The following is a 5,662-nucleotide window of genomic DNA, read 5'->3' as shown; positions in this document are numbered from 1 at the left end:
AGGAACTGAGGTTGCTTAATTTAAAAAGGGGAAGATCTGGAGAGAATATAACTATCTTCAAATATTTGAAAGACTACTGGGGAAAAACACATGTGATTTATCGTGTGGTTCTCCAGAAGGCAAAACCAAGGCCAAAACAGACAACTAACAGGGAGACAAGTTTCAGCTTACATTCAAGCATTCAAAAATGATAGGGACTGCTTTGTAAAGTCAAAAGGCCTCAATCATTGGGAATGTACACAAATAATGAATATCAATCAATTAATGAAGCCTTAATTATATTGAGTGACTACTAAAGTTCATTCCAACATAGACTTTACTGACTTCTGCATCATGTCATATAGGAATTAAGAAAATGCCTTAAAGGTATAAGTGGATTTGGTTTCTTAGGATTTGGTTTAGTGGAGTTGAATGGGAGGAAATTTCCAGGTTGGAATTCCACTAATAAAAGGCAAAAAATTTACTATTCTTCAGTAGGTAGAATCTAAATAAAACATTTCACAGTGTATTTTGGGTCAGTATAGGGCTGCATACACCAAAGGAAGTGCTTTCAACTTTCATTTTCCCTGTTTAAACTTTTCCCACTAGTAAGCAATTCATTTACCTATTCATTTTAACCAAAGCAACTATTTATTGATACAGGTGAAACCTTCCTGTATAAGTCCAGAACACAGCTCTAAACAATATAGCTTGGTAGGTTAAAAAAAACTAATTTCTAAGCTATTTCAAATTAGGTTAATTTCTCTGATCAAGCTGATGTCATTAACCAGAAGCTCAATGCTTTTTTTTCTAGATTGCTCATGTTCTTTATGTCTCTTTCACTTTTTGCTGCACAACTTTTAGGCATTTTGGAGTTTACGGACATCTCCAATAGAAGTTGTGCACCAAAAATGGATGAGAAAATTAAAATAAAGTGTCCTCCTTTTAAACTCTCTTGATTCAAAGCGTGAAGGAAATAGTTTAAAAATCAAAACACAATGTTAAATGTATAGGTTCTCCCAGTGCACCGTTCTCACATTGTAGCAGTCGCTGTCAGTTGCCCACCCATCCACCTCCCCTCCTGCCCGCCTCCCTCCCGTTTCTTGTTAACAGGACAGGCAGGTTTGAGCCTGCAGGAATAACTCATAATTGATCTCCAGTGTGTCTCAACAGATGCTTATTAAAAGGTTTTTAGGATCTCTGGTCCCCACTCATTAAATGACAATAGCCATTGTTGATAACTAAAAATTCCCTCCCCTCTCCCCCACACTCCCCTACATTTTCAAACTCCTGTTACTCCTTTTTGCCAAATATTCACTTTCCTAAATTCTCTTGCAGCCAGTGATGACCACATGACCTGGCTAATAAGAAGAAAGGGGAGTAAAGTTCCACTAATAAAAAATAAAATTCTGCCTTGTCCTCTTCTCTTTCTGCATTGAATATAATGGTGTCGGATGTCATGTTTGCGGTGCAACAGCCATATTTAGACCCTGAGTGTATTCGTTTTCTAGGGCTGCTGTAACAACTTACTACAAACACAGTGACTTAAAACAACAGAAATTAATTTCCTCACCGTTTGGAGGCCAGAAATCTTAAATCAAGTCCACAGGGTTGGTTCCCTCTAGAGGCTCTAAGGTAGAATCCATGCCTCTCTCTTAGCTTCTGCTAGTTGTTGGCAATGCTTGGAGTTCTTTGGCTTGTAGACACTTCACTCTAATATCTGCTTCTATCTTCACAGCACCTTTATCTGTGTTTCTCCTTCCCTTCTCTTCTAGGGACACTTGTCATTGGATTTAGGGCCTATCCTAATCCAGGATGACCTTATCTAGAGATCCTTAACTTAATTGTATCTGCAAAGAATCTTTATCCAAATAAAGTCACCTTCATAGTTTCTGAGTGGACATACCTTTTGGGAGAGCACCGTTTCACCTACCACAATGAGGTAAGACATCTAGGATAGAAACTCAACATTTGAGAATGCCAGAGAAGAATGCTAGAAAGATTGGGGTTTGTGATGTTATCATACACTCTGATGGTTTTTGAGCCACTCATACAAGCCTGGAATTTCTCACCTCAATTAATCAAGAAGTTTTGGAATAAGAGCTAACAATTCTTCTTCAGACACATATGCTCGAGATTTCCCTGCAGTTCATTGTTGCTTTTACTTAACAATCAATTTACTGGAACCTGGCAAATTCAGCAATAAAACTGGGAAATTCAATTTACTGTAGATGATGATTTTTTGTTGACTAGAGAAGATATAAGAAACAGGAAAAAATGAGGGCACTGTATCATTGTGTTGCCTTATTTTGACTGGAAATGCTTAATTTCAATTATTCATGGTAGAATTTTATAGGAAGGTGGCTAATACGCTCTAGGAAGCTGCATTAAGGGAACACGGAGGGAGCCAAATGGCAGCCTGTGAGCTCACAGTCCTCCACACAAAACCCTTCCCGGGGGTGAGATATGGAAAACAGGAAGGAAGAGTAGAGTTCTTCTTGCAGTCAGGTAGCTGGCATTTTCTGTGTTAATCCTTTTAAAATTAGCCAAGTAGCATATATATTTTCTTTGTCCTTTTAATTTCTTTATATATGTCTTAAAATATGTAGAATTTTATCCAGATGCATAAATGCAATTGTATGTGGTTCCTCTTTGTTTTTTCTTTTTCTTTTATTATTAACACCCCCTTCCCTTTCTTGTCTTTCCTTTACCACCAGGTTTCTACCCCCGACCTACTTGCTCCCAGAGCCCATGGTTACAACCTGGTGTGTGTCCATATCTTTCTCCATCTACACACATGCTGGGTGAAGCCATAGCCAGGCCTGCCCACAGAAAGCTCCTAAGTGGATATAAATGGTAAAGGCCTGGATCCTGCAAATGCAGGAAGTCACACAACCTGAGATTCAGGCACCAAAAAGGGAGCTCCCTCAGTGTGGACCAGCAAGTTTCAGCTCCCAGGCCCTGAGCAGTGACCCTGGCAGACAGGGCTTGTGGAGGAGCAAGATTGCTGACTGATGTGTGTGTGGTATAAGCAGATGCTGGCAGGCCTTTATGGGGGTAGAAAACAAAAGCCCAGGAATGCAACCTCCTCACCTGGCTGGAGCCCTCTGCAGGAAGAAAAGTAGGTGACCACAAAAAACCACCCTCTTTCAGATGTTCCCTTTGTCTGGGCTGTTCTCATATACTTTTTTTTTTTTTTTTTTTTTTTTTTTTTTTTTTTTGAATGACTCTATTTTTAATCATGGTTGAATTTAAATGGCTAATTACAATAGTTTTATTTACTTAGATTTACAATACAGCAATCACTTATTGGCAATATTTATTTTTCAACTATTTGTGAAATTTACAAAATTATTTGTACACAATCTCAAATTACATATAATTGAAATGAGTTCAAACTGTAACAAACTATTATTTATGTACCAAAGAAAGCAAGCAAAACTGTCCCAACTTCTAAATGTGTTGTAGTTTTTATCACTGAATAGTTTTATCCCGCTAAGCTTGCATAAAAGCTCAACTAAGAAATTTTAGTTGGTTAAAATGGTTATTTTATTCAGTATTCAGCCATACTGAATACTGAATTCAAAACAAAAATAGTATGTTAATTTGAAAATCATAATGAAGTAACATATAGATGTTGCAAATCTTAAAAAATGATTGAATTTGCTCTTTGAGTTTATGGGGAGGGGGAAGGGTGAGCTGTGACAGGGCGAGAGAGAGTCATGGGCATATACACACTAACAAACGCAGTAAGGTAGATAGCTAGTGGGAAGCAGCCGCATGGCACAGGGATATTGGCTCGGTGCTTTGTGACAGCCTGGAGGGGTGGGATGGGGAGGGTGGGAGGGAGGAGACGCAACAGGGAAGACATATGGGAACATATGTTTATGTATGACTGATTCACTTTGTTATAAAGCAGAAACTAACACACCATTGTAAAGCAATTATACCCCAATAAAGATGTTAAAAAAAAAATAGATAACTAATAAGAACCTCCTGTATAAAAGATAAATAAAATTCAAAAAAATGTAAAAAAAAAAAAAAAAAAAAGTATAATGCCTAAGTGTGCTCATGGATAGCTCCTAACCCTATATTATCAATTTAAAAAAATATGGACTTTCTGTAGGCTACCTATTATAAATACATTATATTCTACGATTTCTGCAGTGATCATGGTAATTTTTATATCATTACATGTGTGCATAAAGAGCAAATTCAATCATGTTCTCATATACTTTTTAGGTTCAATGGAGCTTGTGAGTAGGACTAACAGCATTCAAGAGTTTCATTCTGCCATCTTTGAACCCAGTTTAGGTCTTCTCAGTTTCAGGCATAAGGCCTAAATCAAGAGTAATTTTTAAATTAGTTTATATATCGAAAATTGGATTAGAATATAATATGCATTCTTCTGTATCTTCCCTTTTCTAGCTTAAGCAATTGTCTCCGATGCAACTGGCATGGCACCCATGCATCCTTCTGCTATTGCATAATATTCCATGGTGTGTGTATTCCATTCCTGTTCATGAGCGTCCTCACCATTTCCAGTTTTTCTTTTTCCTTTCTCTTCTTTTTTCTTTTTTTAATGGCTATGAAAATTTCTACAATAAGCATCTGTCCTGAAGCACAAATGCTTTTATTGCCATGGAATGGATTCCCACGAATGAAATTACTGCAACATGGATGAACCTTGAGAGCATCATGCTAAGTGAAAGAAGTCAGTCACGAAGGACCACGTGTTATACCATTCCATTTACATGAAATGTACAAAATAGGCAAATCCAAGGAGACAGAAAATAAATTGTTGGTGGTTGGCTAGGGCCTGGTGGTGAGAGTGGTTATAGGGAATTGGAGTGATTGCTAGTGGATGCAGGGTGGGTGTGGGTTCCTTTTGGAGTGATGAAAATGTTCTAAAATTGGTTGTGGTGACACGTGCACAACTCTGGATATACTAAAAAACATTGGAGTGTACACCTTAAAGGTGTGAATTGTATGGCATGTGAATTATATCTCAATAGAGTAATAGAAAAAGAATGAGAAAAATAAATAAATAAATTTATAGGTTCTCAATGGATTTCAATTATCCATGACAGTCTTGTTCTTAGTATTTTGGTTAGTTAAAGAGATGTTGCTTGAAGGAACTTCCTACACCTTACTGTGGGGGCAGGTCAAAGTACAATTAAGAGGAAAGTATTCTCTCATACAATGTTTAGGGGAAAACCCCTGAGAAACATTAGTCTGTCCTCTTCTGCTATAATAATTCTGTAAATGACCTCTGCAGAATACTAAATTTCTACTTTGTACTTTACTTATTAAGGTAGCTCATATAGAAAAAGTATTAATGAAATTTGTTCACCTAGCAAATTTCCAAAATGAAACTGATTTCTGAGCTCCACTGTGGTTTTTGAGATATGATATATTATTAATATTCCTGTTTGTTTCTACTTAAATTGAGCATATTTTCCCTGGATCATCACCTGGGAACTTTTAGGAATACACTTTTTGGGGCCCCAAATACAGATTCAGAAACTCTGAAAGTGGGGCCCAGCAACCAGTGTTTAGCAAGACATACAGGAAACTCTTATGTATGAAAAAGTTTGGGATCCAGTATATTAAGATCTAAGTATGAGGGGGAATGATGGAGGCAATTTTATTCCACAAACACTTATTTAGCTCCTGTTATGTG

This window comes from Pseudorca crassidens, chromosome X, assembly GCF_039906515.1.
Source record: "Pseudorca crassidens isolate mPseCra1 chromosome X, mPseCra1.hap1, whole genome shotgun sequence".
NCBI lineage: Eukaryota > Metazoa > Chordata > Mammalia > Artiodactyla > Delphinidae > Pseudorca > Pseudorca crassidens.
The sequence above is the reverse complement of the archived record's forward strand: the minus strand, read 5'-3'. Positions refer to the sequence as shown.